This window comes from Pogoniulus pusillus, chromosome 18 (assembly GCF_015220805.1).
Source record: "Pogoniulus pusillus isolate bPogPus1 chromosome 18, bPogPus1.pri, whole genome shotgun sequence".
In the NCBI taxonomy this organism is placed as follows: Eukaryota; Metazoa; Chordata; class Aves; order Piciformes; family Lybiidae; genus Pogoniulus; species Pogoniulus pusillus.
The window spans coordinates 22,593,312-22,609,558 of NC_087281.1; the positions used below are offsets into that span (position 1 = coordinate 22,593,312).

General features: G+C 42.6%; 1 long non-coding RNA gene across 1 annotated transcript; it reads left to right on the top strand.

Annotated features, from left to right (window-relative positions):
* The first annotated feature begins 544 nt into the window (after window positions 1-544).
* On the top strand, window positions 545-15,859 carry LOC135183316 (uncharacterized). The gene is made up of 2 exons (XR_010305506.1): window positions 545-1,313; window positions 15,481-15,859. It is a non-coding gene; the product is annotated as an uncharacterized LOC135183316 (long non-coding RNA).
* The last annotated feature ends 388 nt before the right edge of the window (window positions 15,860-16,247 follow it).

The window sequence follows — 16,247 nt, forward strand, 5'->3', positions numbered from 1 at the left end:
CTTGTCTTTCCTATGGTAGGTTATATTAGACTCTGATACTGATTTCCTTTCCAGAAAAAAAAAAAAGAGAAATCAGGACAAATGCTAGGATGCCTTCCATGACAAAGACTTTAAAAAAGCCCATCAAACCAACAGTATCTGGGAAATAGCAAGAGAAATAACCAGTTCTCCTAGTTTTCTTTCTTATAATTGAACCCAATCTGTAGGCTTGCACTGATAACCAAATTCAATGTGCTGGAGTCCAATTTCCTTGGAGCAAACATCTATCTTTTATCCACCTCCCAAATGAATCTTTGACAAAATAGTACACATAGCTCAAAAGTGAAACAAGATATTTTTTGTTCCTAGCTACCCACAAAAGAACATCTTTCAGTGTTGTTTTGGAAATACTGCAGCACCATTCAGATAAATCATAGAAAGAATATTTCCTGGAGCCTTTGAAATATTCTAAAGCAGCCTGAAGTGAAAGCAAAGCCCTTGACTCTTGCTTAATGCCAAGTAAGTGCTCCTGTCCAAGAAACCAATGATTAAGGTCTTAAAAACTAACACCCAAATAACAACAACAAAACACAAACAAATGAAGAAAGAAGTCCCTCTTGTGTTTCAAAGGCTGTGAAGATGATGATGCTGCACATATTCTGTGTCAAGTAAAAAGAGCATCCAGAGAGTAATGCAGGATCATGCAAACAGGACTTCATGACCTGTCAGGAAAGTATGAGCATTGGGCTCTGCTGAAATGCCAATTGTGAAGCTCATTTAAAGTGAAAAAGAAATTTGGGGGCAAGGGTAGGGGAGTTATGAGAGAACAGGGAGAAAGGTACTTAAGAGCCACAAAAAGAAGAGTCTTTATATCAACTCTACTGTGAGAAAATAGTGGGAAATAAAGCAAGCCTGCATTTTGTCTCCTCTTCACCAGCCAGGTTGTCTGAAGGAAGTCTCGAAGACAGAGGAAATTGTTCAAAGGTGCTTTTGTGGAGGACCTTGATCAGAGTGCACACTGGATCAGTTTATTAACACAGAAGTGAAACCATGTTTGCACTAGAGTCCATATCAAATTCTCACTTAAATTTCTTGTATTGTCAAAGGTACTTCAGGAGTTCATCTCAAGATGCTTGGTAGACCACGAAAGATTTCCGTCCAGACTCAAGAAATTCTTGTCTCTGCATTTGTTCTCAGAACTGGCTCAGCAGGTGTGTGTATCTCCCCTTTCATAATGAAGGCTTATGAAATACCACTGAAGCTCCACGTACCCAGTGATGCTATTCTGATTTCTGGTCTTCACATACATAGAAGTCTGAATCTTCCTGTCTGAGGTAAGGAGATACTATCTGAATAAGTAGCTGCACTGGATCCAGAGAAAGGATGAGATCAAAGGGCAGACATACTTTTGCATCATTTAGAAAGTGCCTCCACATCATTGTCCCATTATTTTATTAAGCTGAGACAGTTCTGGAGACAAAACCTGTGCACAAGATGAGGTATTTCTGAAATTAAATGAAGTTTTCAACATGTGCAAGCTGATTACCACTGGATAGATCTTCATTTGTCAGAACAGGAGGAAAGTGAGCACAGACACAGTGTCTCCTTTACTGAATAGTATGTAATAGTCATTTTACTAGCAACATATAAACAAGCAATAGAGTGATGAAAAGTTCCAGTCTTAAAAGTTATCAGTAGAGAAACAGTGCTAATGGCACAAAGATTCTTCAAACAGATGTCTAGAAATTATCAGCTTAGTAAATATAAATGCTCTAACTTAAGTGCTGCTCCATTTATGGAGCACTTGGAAGCTGGACAGCTGAAACATCATTCAGAAAACTATTCCCAGCTAGATTCCAGACATTTTGAAATGCAATCTCTTCTGTACTTCTATTTATGTCCAAACAACACTAACAGTATTTATTAAAATACACAGGAACTGTTCAAGATTAACTTGGTTCATGCCTCAAAATGAAATTATCACCTTAGATCACTCCTAGAGCTTCTCCTTATTCTTGAAAGATTAAGTTGGTTCTTGCCTCATCTTGGATCACTCCTAGAGCTTCTCCTTATTCTTGAAAGATTAAGTTGGTCCATGCCTCATACTGAAACTATCACCTTGGATCACTCCTAGAGCTTCTCCTTATTCTTGAAAGATTAAGCTGGTTCTTGCCTCAGAATGAAATTATGACCTTAGATCACTCCTAGAGCTTCTCCTTATTCTTGAAAGATTAAGCTGGTTCTTGCCTCATCTTGGATCACTCCTAGAGCTTCTCCTTATTCTTGAAAGATTAAGCTGGTTCATGCCTCAGAATGAAATTATGACCTTAGATCACTCCTAGAGCTTCTCCTTATTCTTGAAAGGTTAAGCTGGTTCATGCCTCATACTGAAACTACCACCTTGGATCACTCCTAGAGCTTCTCCTTATTCTTGAAAACACTGAGTAGGGTATGAGGAAAAGTACACCTTATGCAGGTAAAGCAAATATTGATAACCTTGTATTTTAAAGGAAACAACAATTTTCCCACTCATAGGACAGAAAACAGGACATGAGAGTGTACAATATGTGTTGCACAGATTATTTTGACAAAGATCCCAGAAGCTCTTACTAACATAATTTTCAAGAGGGTTGTATGAATTTATTTGAATCAGAACTGTTTATTCAGCTTGGGCCTGATATAACCTATTAACATTGATGAGCTGATTCCTAATTAACACTAAAGTGCAAATCTCTGTACTTTTAGCTATACATCTGAGTAGTGATGACATTAAAAATAATAATAAAAAATAATTCTTTCCAAAAACCCCAAACAACAACAACAAAAAACCCCTACCAGATATTCCTGTGAAGAGTAGGTAATAATGTTTGTTAGATTATGTAACCATCATGACATCCAGTGTCAGGAGACTTTCAAACCTAATCAGACCTGGACACATCTGAAGTTAGTATCATGTCACATGTCTTCTGAAGTGAAATACACCCGGCAGGCTCAGGGGGGGCCTCATTGCTGTCTACAACTACCTGAAGGGAGGCTGTAGCCAGGTGGGGGGTGGCCTCTTCTCCCAGACAACCAGCAACAGAACAAGGGGACACAGTCTCAAGTTGTGCTGGGGGAAGTCTAGGCTGGATGTTAGGAGGAAGTTGTTGGCAGAGAGAGTGATTGGCATTGGAATGGGCTGCCCAGGGAGGTGGTGGAGGCACTGTGCCTGAAGGTGTTCAAGCAAAGCCAGGATGAGGCACTTAGTGCCATAGTCTGGTTGACTGGCTAGGGCTGGGTGCTAGGTTGGCCTGGCTGATCTTGGAGGTCTCTTCCAACCTGGTTGATGCTATGATTCTATGATTGCAGCTCTCTATTAAAACAGAAGAACATAGTAGGGTCTCCTCTTCCATTAACAAGTTAGAAGTTGCTAATACAACTCTTTCCATGGCATTGCTTCTTGTCAATTGTTTTCTTGTTTTCCTGTGCTGAATATAGTAGGAAGTTTTGATCAAATCAAAAGGTTCTAAATGCTGCTGTGGTTCTGAATGGGAATTTAGTCCCACTGAAAGCATTTCAAGCTCATGTCACATCTGATTAAACAGTGCAGTTTTCCACCATTTTGAGGGAAAAGACTGCACAAAATCATGCCATAATCAGAGATTTGTGGCATAAAATAGCTATTCTATTTTCAGTCTTAAGAACAGAAGCACACTGAAGAATTTTGTCTTATTTTTCCAGATGTTTTAAGCTTATGTTTCAGCTATTTTCTTGTGTGGTTTCAGTTTCCTATTGCTAATTGAGGCAATCTGGGATGCCATTTGAAAAAAGAAAATAGAAAAGAAAGGGTATTTTATGTTTTTTCTTTCTGGATATAAAATCAGTAGCATGAAGAGGGAATGCATTTTTCCATGTGGCTGATAGGACCTCATAAGTTGCTGTGAATAGCAATTAAGGTTGATGCTTTAAGCTCTTTCTCTTTTTTTAAATCATGGAATCGTAGAATCAGTTTGGGTTGGAAGGCACCACAAGGATCAGCCAGTTCCAGCCCCCCTCCTATGGGCAGGGACACCCTACCCTAGAGCAGGATGCCCAGAGCCTCATCCAGCCTGGCCTTAAACACCTCCAGAGATGGGGCCTCAGCCACCTCCCTGGGCAACCCATTCCAGCCTCTCACCATTCTCATGGTGAAGAACTTTCTCCTCACATCCAGCCTGACTCTTCCCACTTCCAGCTTTGCTCCATTCCCCCCAGTCCTTTTACTCCCTGATAGCCTAAAAAGTCCCTCCCCAGCTTTTTTGTTAGGCCCCCTTCAGATCCTGGAGGCCACAAGAAGTTCACCTGGGAGCCTCCTCTTCTGCAGACTGAACAGCCCCAACTCTTTCAGTCTGTGCTCATAGCAGAGCTGCTACAGCCCTCTGAGCATCCCTGTGGCCCTGCTCTGGACACACTCCAGCATCTCCACATCCCTCTTGTAATAGGAGTATTCCAGGTGGGGTCTCACCAGAGAGGAGTAGAGGGAGAGTAGAGGGGGGAGAAATTTTTGTTTGCTTACAATCCCAGAAATGTGACTCACATTGATATCTCCACTTGTATTGCTGAGTACCAATTCAGTTGTAGAATTTATTTTGATTACAAAGCACAAGTGGGTAGAGGAACTCTGGATTACATCTTTACAGTGTTCCAGACTACTGATGGATCATTCTATCAGTAAATGTTCAAAATAAACAAGTCATTAATAAGAGAATAATCTTCTCATCAACTCAATGCCCACACATGTGGAAGGGTTTATTTTGCAAAAGGGAACATTCTCTGTAAATGGGTTAAGGGTTAACTCTCAGTTTCCCTGAAGAAAAGCCTCCTGTATTCTACTAAGAGTTTAAACATTTGTTTCTTTTACCCAAATTGACAGTTTGCTCCAATATTCCAGTCTTATCTCCTACTATTACATTTCCTCCTGTACGTGGCATTCCTTGCTTGTCAGTGTAGCCTGTTTATTCCTTCTTTCAAGAGCTTGGGGGAAAGCTGGCAGAAAGTCATGCCAAAAAATGTTGCTTCCTCTAAAGATATTGCTCTTGTTAATTTCCTGAGGCTCCAGCATCTCAGTGAAGTACCAGGGAATGAAAATAAAGAGAAACCCAATGGTTTGGCCAAGCAAAACATAATCCTGTAACACTGTTCTCAGGAAGTGTCTTCTGACAGGTGACAGACAACTGAACACCACCAAAACATCCACTCTGTCTTTCCCTTCCTTCCTCTGCCTCCACTTCCAAATACCAGGTAGCATCTTGCTCACATCAGTGTCAGCACCTCTTTTTATCAGGCTCTTCAGAAATGAGAGCAGACTGCTTCCTGGGCAGACTATTAGCGCACAGAGCATTCGGCCCCGCATTTTCACTTCTCACCACAATGCCAAATCCCATCTCTGGGCTTTGCTTTAGAAGGTATTAAGGAAATGTTGGGAACAAACTAACATTTAGCAGTGTGGATGGCCAGAAAACCAAGCCAAGTGGAGTCAAGTATTCAACACTGTAGATATACAGTGGTCACTTCCATTGTTTGTTACCATTGTGTGGTAATTGCTCTCTAGAGTGAACAATAAACCACTTTGCACTTCTCTGCATTTTGGAACAAAAATGTGCATGTTGCAAGGCAATATGTGTAGATGTTTAAAACTTCACACCAGCCTGCAGGGAGAATTTCAGTCAGGATGAATAACTAAACTCTCCAGTATGTAAGATCTTCAGGGGGTTGAAGGATGCTTTCCACATTAAAATCCTCATTTTCATAGAATCAACCAGGCTGGAAGAGACCTCCAAGATCAGCCAGTCCAACCTAGCACCCAGCCCTAGCCAGTCAACTAGACCATGGCACTAAGTGCCTCATCCAGGCTTTGCTTCAACACCTCCAGGGACGGTGACTCCCAGGGAGGTCCCTGGGCAGCCAATTCCAATGCCGATCACTCTCTCTGCCAACAACTTCCTCCTAACATCCAGCCTAGACTTCCCCCAGCACAACTTGAGACTGTGTCCCCTTGTTCTGTTGCTGTTGTCTGGCAGAAGAGGCCAACCCCCACATGGCTACAATGTCCCTTCAGGTAGTTGTAGACAGCATGTGAAAAACCCCTAGTGTTGCTTGGTTGACATGAAATACTCTCTCTCAAGTATGATTTTTGTCCTTAGTGGGAAGGCATTGTGCATGGGGAGGAGTCAGAACTTGACACCCCATTCCCAGCACACAGGCAACTCTGGAATGGTCTGGGCACAGGTCCTGGTGCTGCACGCCTGTGCTGACCAGCTGTAGCCTCAAGGCTGAATTCCTCTCTTCTCCCATTATTTGCTATCAGCCATCCCTGCCATATCCTGGCACATTTCCCCCTATATTCTCTCACACTCTTCAGAGATACCACTAAATTGTTGTCCTGGGAGTGGGAAGGGTGGTAGGGCCATGGAAGGAGGACAAAGAGTGAAAACCAACATTAAGAGAAAAAAAAAGAGCCTGTTCTTCCTCTTGCCCAAGAAATGTGTGCCTAGGAAGTGTAAGGCAGGCATGAGTTAAGCGGGATATGGGCTACTAGAGACTGCCAGAGTTAGGTTGTCTTTTTTTCCTCTCTCATGTAACTCTAATTTAAGCCAGTATGCATAGTGGTTCTGGTGAGTTCCACAAGTGGAAAATAAGAAACAAAGATATATGGAAACTTTGATAAGAAAGAGAAAGAAGACTGAGCTTGGGATTTTTTTATCAAAATTCATTTTCCCAAGGATTTGTCAGTAAAGAAGGAGGTGTGTAAGAAAAAGGTTTCATGCCTGCTCTTTTTTTAACAGGGGTAGTTTTTCCTGCAGTGAATAGAAACTGTGAAAACAGTTTTGCTTTCCAAACCCAAGCACCCTCTTTGGCATCTTTACCTAATAAAATTATCCAAGAGTAGGAGCCCATGAGAGTTATGGTCCAGTGGCTCATAGCTTCTGGAACCAATGTTGATTCATGTGCAAAGGAGAAAAATGAAGATGAATATCACAGAAGTAAACAGCACTGTTTTAACTGAAAAATAATAGCAGGACCAAAGGTATTGCATGAGCTGTCTGAACCTTAGCTATGCTGCATACAGGCAAGAATTTCAAGAAGGAGACTCAGAAAGCCTACTGCCTGAAAATATTTAATCTTAAAAGTACCTAGATATCAGAAGCTAAATAGTTGTCCAAAAGTAGATACCATACCTGTTCAGAGACAAGGTAATCTGGGAATTTAGCTCCTGTGTTATCTAGATCTTAATACCTCTTTACCTATGATCTATCAGAGACCTTATCTGAAAAGTATGCTCAAAGGATGCCTCCTACATCACATATTTGGTTTCTAAGGAGAACAAAGCATAGCCCATGCTGGAAACTGGTGGAGGACTAGTGCTGCAGCACTTAGAGAAGTGAGGAGAGGCAATCTGCCCTCTTCAATGCATGCAGAAGGAAGAGAGAAGAGTGCAAGTGTGCAATGCACAGTGTGCTTTCACTGGATGAAAGAAAAATAGTTCAAGGAAGCTGGCAATAGAGCCCCTGTCTGTATGCTTTTACCTCTGAGGAGCCCTAATATGGCAGTGTCAGGATCAAAGATGAATCCTTGCTCCCCTTCTGGCCTTGGGATTGTTGCAGTGTTAGACACTCAACACAACATAAAGGCAAAACAAAGATGCTCAGGAATTTGAATGCTGAGTAGAGATACTTCAACTATGTTACCTGAAGGGAGGCTGTAGCCAGGTGGGGGTTGGTCTCTTCTCCCAGGCAACCAGCAATAGAACAAGGGGACACAGTCTCAAGTTGTGCCAGGGAAGGTATGGGCTGGATGTTAGGAGGAAGTTGTTGGCAGAGAGAGTGATTGGCATTGGAATGGGCTGCCCAGGGAGGTGGTAGAGTCACCGTCCCTGGAGGTGTTCAAGCAAAGCCTGGATGAGGCACTTAGTGCCATGGTCTGGTTGACTGGCTAGGGCTGGGTGCTAGGTTGGACTGGCTGATCTTGGAGGTCTCTTCCCAATCTGGTTGATTCTATATGAAGTGCTAGGAAAGTATGTGTGCATGCATGCAAGTGTGTGTGATATGGCTTGGGAGTACAAGGAGTGAGACCACACACTGGAAGAGAGAGGAAAAACAGCTTCAGCCATCTGAACAGCTCTGCTGTGTAGGCTCATGGGAAGCCTGGATTCATAACTCTTGGGTTAAGGTTCTGGCAGGAAGAATCTTGCAGGAGTAAATGAAGAAGCTGCCATAGGTTGTCTAATTTTTCTTCTGCAGTCAGAGGAGCAAGATTTGTACATTCCTGTAATTCAAAGATAAGTGACTGAATGCATTACTAAGTTTTTTTCACAGCTTGGCAGATCTTGGAAGCTCTCAATCTAACAGTTGCGTACATTAAAACGTGCTGCTAATAGCAGTAGTATGTTTTTCTCTCTGTTCATGGGGAAGATATTTTTAGAAATATTAATATTTGAGTGAGTGCTGTGCCTAGTACCTCATTGCTGTTGTCCTTTATTCATGGTATTTAGAAGTACTTTATATTTCATAAAACCAGACTTCAGTTAGAGTGCACCATTTTGATCCTTTGGTCTGGAAACAACTCAACTCTGAGCTCTCCCAAGAAGGTAGGCCAGCTTCCTGCCTTAGCTATATTTCTGTAAAGCTTCACCAACTGATCATAAGTTTGAAGTGAATCCTGCAATTCAGATCCACAGAGTTACTCCAGATGTATATATGAAATAAGAATTTTAGTCTCATCTGACAAGGGAGGTTGTAGCCAGGTGGGGTTGGTCTCTTCTGCCAGGCAACCAGCAACAGAACAAGGGGACACAGTCTCAAGTTGTGCCGGGGGAAGTCTAGGCTGGATGTTAGGAGGAAGTTGTTGGCAGAGAGTAATTGGCATTGGAATGGGCTGCCCAGGGAGGTGGTGGAGGCACCGTGCCTGGAGGTGTTGAAGCAAAGCCTGGATGAGGCACTTAGTGCCATGGTCTAGTTGAGTGGCTAGGGCTGGGTGCTAGGTTGGACTGGATGATCTTGGGGGTCTCTTCCCACCTGGGTGACTCTATGATTCTAAGTACAGACCATAACCATACATGTTACCTGCCTTGTTGCAGAGTCAGTGGTTTGGCACATCACTCACTGTCGACAAAGAGGAAGAGAAGCTGACATACAGCTGAAAGCCTTAGTTAATCTGAGAAGCCTTAATTAATCTGAGAGAGGTTAAGTCTCCCTTTTGTTAAAGGGAGGAAAGCTGGTGGGGAAGCCAGTTAGCTTTCTTTCAAAAGGAGCCAGGAGACTCCCTTCCTCCCTCTGAGGAAAACCTCTGACTTTTGGAAGGGAGGATCTGTCTACAGAAACAAAGATAGCTCAGGCTTAAAAGAAATTAATGAACTGCAGGCTGGCTGCCCTGTTGAAAGCAAGCAGTGCTGGCTTCTGCAGAGACAAGTAAATAGTTGCATCTCTTTGACCATAACATCCCACTACCACTGACATAATTTAAGATGCAAATTAAATTTATGTACAAAGAATGCACACACAAATCCTGCTGGATTTGTGCTCATAATTCATCAGTCCTGCTGTGTGAGCACTCAGGTGAAGTTTCTCCCCACTCACTGTCAGCAGGATGTTAGGAGGAAGCTGTTGGCAGAGAGAGTGATTGCCATTGGAATGGGCTGCCCAGGGAGGTGGTGGAGTCACCATCCCTGGAGGTGTTCAAGCAAAGCCTGGATGAGGCACTTAGTGCCATGGTCTAGGTGACTGGCTAGGGCTGGGTGCTAGGTTGGACTGGATGATCTTGGAGGTCTCTTCCAACCTGGTTGATTCTATGATTCTAGGCTTAAGCTCAGTCTTAGGCTCAGGCTTAGCATCAGATATGTTCCCCAGCAGTTCTTGGGGCTCCCATGAGCTGCCAGTGATGTGGTCTGTGTTCTGCACGACCACAAAAGCCAGCATGGAATTTAACTGAGTAGTTTAGCCATGGATATTTCAAAGTAACCTTTTCCCTGGTCTTCTATTTTTTTTTATTTTTCAAACGAGGGATGGATGTTTTGCTGCCAGTTTGTGTTTATTTTCCAGTTGCCATGGAAAATAATTGACCTGTTTTCTTCCAAGAATAAATATCTTTATTCAAGCTCCCTAAGAAAGCAGGCAGCCAAGACTTGCACCGAGACCCCACCCATGCTGTCTGCTGCTACAGCCCACAGTGGACAGATAAAGCTTTACTATTTTTACTGAGGCTTTTGAACTGTTGGATGAAAAAGTGTTTCTTACAGTACATTTATTCTGCTGACTCCTACTGTTTCAGCCCAGAGATGTGGTTCTAATGAGAAGCCTAAGCAGATGCAAAACGTAGGGACAGCAAGGCATTCCGCAGTGTCATTGCCCCAGGCTCCTTGCTCGCTTTCTGCAGTCTCTTTAAATCTCCCGAGCAGATAACCGAGCCACCTTTCATGCTCCATGCTTTGGCTAGAGAAGGACTTCATCAAAAGCCCACTGAATTTTCAGGGAAAGCTGATGACACTAGGATTTCAATGCTATGTAGATTATCCTTTGTCTCTGGAGCATTTCCTTTTGTTCACTCAGGGATGTAAAATGAGGACAGAACCCCTTGGAACTCCTCATGCAGCTCCCCCCTGAGAAGCAGCCCATGTGCTCCATTGCCCTCCCTCTAACCCCAGAACATGTATTCAGACACCACTCCAATCACACTAGTCCCTGCCTGTTAACCTTTGTGCATACTGCTCTCGTTTGCATGCTGCTGTGCACTTGAAACCATTCTGAAGCTATTTTTGCTAGGCTATAGGCCGTGTTACTATTTATACACTCTGCATTTGTTTTTTCAGTGCTGCTGAGCACTGCTTTCAGTCTTTGGGGTTTATCCATTCTGGTCAATGTTCAGCGGTGAACATGGCAAGTGAGGCAGCCTTCCTTCTTATGACTGAGAGTGTCTGTAGCTGAAAATGTGGAGGTATGTAGTAAATGCAGAGCCAGGACATGTACAGTGAAATAATGGCTTTGTAAGTTTGATCTTATTTTATCTACCTGAACAGATCATTGTGAGGAAGAAGAACAGTAGTGGCTGCTGCTTCTGTTCTTGTGCAAAAGGTAGTCAAAAGGAGGACTAGGTAGAAAATTCCACAATCGTAGGTGCATCTGTGCTGTTTATTGGGCCATATTTTAGGCCAGACTTGCTCCTTTTCCTTGTATGAATGCCAGGCAGTGGGGTCAGGAGCACACCAGTTGTCTCCAGTGAGACTTGGACAGACAGGAGAACTGGGCAAAGAGGAACCAAATGAGGTTCAACAAGGACAAGTGCAGAGTCCTGCATCTGGGTAGGAATAATAAACTGCACCAGCACAGGCTGGGAGGTGATCTGCTGGAGAGCAGCCCTGTGGAGAAGGAGTTTTGGTGGCTAATAAGTTACCCATGGCACAGCAACGTGCCCTTGTGGCCAAGAGGGACAATGGGATCCTAGGGTGTATTAGGAAGTGTCCAGCAAATCAATGGAGGTTCTCTCCCCCCCTGCTCAGAGCCCATCTTGAGTACTGTGTTCAATTTTGGGTTCTGCAGTTTAAGAGGAACAGGGATCTGTTGGAGAGGGTCCAGCAGAGGGCTCAAAGATGATTAGGGACTGGAGGAGAGGCTGAGGGACCTGGGGCTGTTTAATCTGGAGAAGAGAAGGACTTGATAAAAGTTTATAAATATCTGAGGGCTGGGTGTCAGAAGGCAGGGACAGGCTCTTCTTTCTTGCTCCCTGTGATAGGAGAGGGAGCAATGGATATAAGCTGCAGCACAGGAGGTTCCACCTCAACACAAGAGGGAACTTCATTACTCTAAGGGTCACAGAGCACTGGAACAGGCTCCCTAGAGAGGTTGTGGAGTCTCCTTCTATGGAGACTTTCAAGGCCCATCTGGATGTGTTCCTGTGTGACCTGAGCTAGATTGTATGGTCCTGCTCTGGCAGGGGAGTTGGGCTCGATCTCTTTGGGTCCCTTCCAACCCCTGACATCCTGTGATCCTGTGACCAGTAGAGAGAATCCAGACACATCCTGCTCATGAGTGCCAGTTCAAGCACCCATCTGCACGGATGCTTTGCTCCACCTGGCAGGTACTGCTCTTCCATCAGGGCGAACAGCGACAGCTACAGGATGCTCTCCGAGCTGCAGGGATGCAGCCAGCATGCTGCACGCAGCAGACATTGCAGGTGTGAGCATGTCATGCACCATCTCCTGTGCCCTCCAGCACGGTATGCACCATGAGGACAGCTGTATGCGGTTCCCGAGCCCATCCATCGCATCTGCAGAAGGAAACTGCTGTAAGCCACCCATACTGTCTCCTAGCTATTCTTACAGGACATCATGTATGCTTTAAATTGCAGTTTAAAACCAATTCAGCTTCGTTGAAAATTCCTTTCCCAAATATGCAGCTATACTAAAATGCTTTCCTAGTGTGCATTGCAAGGCTGTTTCAGAAATTAAAGAAGAGAATACCTGGAATTCCTGAAGTAAATGAAACTGATAACCACTAGGGAAAGAAAACTATTATTTACTCAGTGCTGGCTGTAACTCCAAAGTGGTGGTTTTAATCTTGTGTCTTCCCACTAAGTTTTCATGTATGTGAGCTAAATAGTACCAAAGATGCTCACGAGTCTCAGCGTTCCAGCATGACAAATGACTTTGTGATCTCTGTGGACTGACAGCCAGATAACTAGAAGCAGTGTTTATTTTACCACTCAGCAGAGCTTTCAAATATTAGTGCTGTGGCATATTTCCTTTGTTTTACTTTATTTCAAGTGGAATTCCATTCAAGATTTTAGGTCACTGGTTTATGCCCTTGGGCTGGGTACGTAGCTTTAACCAAGCCACTGCAAATAAACAGCAGTGATTTTTTTTGTGTGTGGTTGCAGCTCATGGCAATGCTGTTGTGAGCATTTTCTTTGAATGCCATGTCACTTTCACCTACTGCTTTCAGTGCACTGCATGATATGCAGTAAGTGTCAGTCGAAATGTCACATCTGGGAGGAAGAGCTTGTGTGAACATTAAACTGGAATGTGGAAAACTGGTGTCACATGCTCTGTAAGCTAATGCTGTTTCTGCCTTAAAAGGGATGTTTTCTCTGTGTTGAAGATATGTGTTTAATGACTCCTACTTGAAGTTCAACAGAAACTAAACTTATCTGTTTATCCTCAGTTTCTTGGGAAGCTCTTGCTGCAGTGGTTTTAGGTCCTTGTATATTTTTCTGATGTGATAAGAGCCCTTAACAAATTCTGCAAATGGAAAAGAGAGGAATTAAATTAATCTGTGTCATGCCATGAGAAGGTCAACAATTTCCTAAGACATGAGAGTAGCATTCTACCTCCAAGACTCAAAGTCTTAGGAGAGTCCCTGTTCTTGCACATGGAAGAGTCCCAGTGTAGGAATGTGCAAGCTGTCTACCAATGCATGCCAAGTAACCAACTCAGCTCAGGGATTCAAGAACTTTTTATGCATTATGTGACCTGTTTCCTTTCTGTTTGTTTTTAATCTGTCACCTGCTAGGTCTATTTGCCATCCATACTTCTGACATCAGAAAAACAAGCTGATATTTAACTCCCATTTACTTTGCTGCTTTCTGTTTAGGGAAGTCAATCACTGCACCCTTCCATTGTTTTCTGGGTTATGTGCCATTCCTCTCAAGAAAGCCCTTGTTTGGCTTCAACAATCCTTCTTGTCCTCTCTTTATCTTTGTTTTTACTCTGTTTTGGGGGGATGACAGCAGTGAAAATTCACACAGTTGTTCATTAGTAAGGATTTCTCTTTCAAAATCACTCTCCTGAGTGATAGAAAATATTCCTGAGTCTAACACTTATGCACAGGCATTACTTTTACATTCATGCAGGCAATTTCACCTGTTGTTTCATTACTTCCTTAGCAAGATAAGGCTCTTCTGTAAATCTTCACAGTCAGCTTCCATTCTGATTGCTCCAAACAATATCGTATCATCAGCAACTTCTGCCCCTTCACTGTTTAGCCTCCTTTCCCAGCTCACCGATTATGCTCTCTACCACTGCTTATACTGGTTTAGCTGGTACTTTCAATGGGTTTGAATTCTTACTTCTGAGACATGACATAAGTTCTTTCAGCTGGTATTCAAGTGGTTTTAAACAAGAAGTTAGACAAGTTAACAGTCCAGCTCTTTCAGACTTGCTTTTCTTTCCAGTTCTGCTTTGAACAACACCTGTGTGCAGAGATTTCTCACTATTTACTTGGCTGATGGTTCTGCTCACACCGACAGTTCAGCTCATGGCACATCCTCAGATTTATCCACAAGGGAGAAGGAGTCTGATGGAGAAATGTTCCCAAAGTCTTTAAAGAGAGCACAACTACAACTTCTTTTATTTTCTTTTTCACTGAATATTTCCTTTTATGCCCTGCAAATTTTCTGGCCAGCTTTTTATACCTCATGTTTTTGAAGAAGAATAAATATGACTTTTTAGGTCTTTTCCAGTTTGTTTTCCAAACCTTTTTCCAACCTGCCTTCATATGCATTTATATTTAGCCTGCCAGTTTTTATATTTCCTATTTTTCTCCTTTCAGTGTAGGCTCAGATATTTGAAAGGCTGTCTTCTGCAAATACCATCCATTAACCTGATATTAACTCATGTAAATTGGTTGATTTGGCTTAGAGTGGAGTGTGCTGATGCATCTGAAGTCTGCATGGTAGAAATCCTGCCACCCTTCTGAGCCTTTGATATCTTGTCTATATATAGTCTTCATGTTAAGTGCAAACATTTACTCTTTTAATTGCCTCTTATAGGTATTTATTTTTTACAATAGACTTCTCATTTTTAATATATCTGTCCTTTTTTTTCTTTCTTTTTTTCATCAACTACTATTGAAGTAGATTTTGAAGAGTTGCTCACCAAAATTTTGCTTTCCTAGATTTTAAATCTAGCTGCATAATAATCTGCTTCATTTTCACCTGCAGGGAGACTCCTCCTGATGTTTGGGTTTGGTTTTCTTTTGTGATGCTATGCCATGCACAGTATTGTCTGCTTGGCTCTTTGCATCTTGTCCAGTGGCATAAGCTGCATATATTAGTGTCTGCAGCTCATTGTGTTCTTTTTGTTAAGCAGCAGTTGCATTGTCCACCTTTTGACTGATGGAGTTTGGATGACTAGCAGAAAAAAAGACTGTTTACCAGTGCCCATCAGTGATCTCACCAACAGTGATAAAACACCCATTGGTATCAAAGGGAACACACTTGGTGACAGTGTTTGATCTCCAGAGTGTCTGCCTGCTTATTTTCCACTCCAGAACCTCTGTCATTGCCTTTGGGACCTTGCTGCTACCTTCTCACTTGTTTGAATAACTGGCCATAACAGTGTGTCTTTATGATGAGAGCTTCTGCCTATGTCCTGCTTTCAACTAAGAGGTCACGCACCCAAAGGGCATCCTCTGCACTGCACTTTCTTCAGGTGATATATTCTTCCCTCTGAACCATAGCATTGGATCAACATCCAACTTGCTCTTTTATTTCTAGGCAGGAGGATAATCATGTGGCATCATCCCAGACACTGAAATGAAACTCAGACTTGCAACAGCATCATCACACTACATCTGATAAATCAATCACAGGGCTGTTCACATCTGCCAACACATCAGCATTGCTACTTCTGCCCTCAAGCTGATCACCTGCTCCTGAACTCACATTTCCCACGTGATGGTACAGAACAGGCCACTGGTTTACTGACCTCACTTAATATTTTATTAGTGAACAACTAAATTATTAAAATGCACATAGAAAAGAGGGAAAAAAAAAGGAAACTATGATATAAATAGAACAAGCTTGCTGAGAGCTAAGCAGTCATCCATACCCAGCTTCTAAATGATTTAACTCAGTGCTCTAATTCATTAGCTTCTTCCAGTATTAAAAAAAGAAGCACTTCTTCTATGGCAATCCCCTGAATTTACATTGAGCTGAAGATCTACATAGCCCCTTATAATTTACAAGTTTTTTCATCTCTTCAACCAAAATCTATAAACTCAAGTTAGAGCTTAGCACTAGGTCTATACACTGATGACAGCTACAACACAGTAGTAAAAATGAGTAAGGGAGGTTTAAATCGGCATTATCAGGATGTTGCAGGCACAGTTAGCCTTGACATAAACCAGCTGCAAGCTTCTCAGGCTAAATCAGCACTGAGATAAATCAGGCACTTCTGGCTTGTGTACCATTTTAATTCTATCTCAAAATCCTCCAGGTTTATTAAGATCAAGAGATATTATTATTATGGTGGTTGTTGTTGT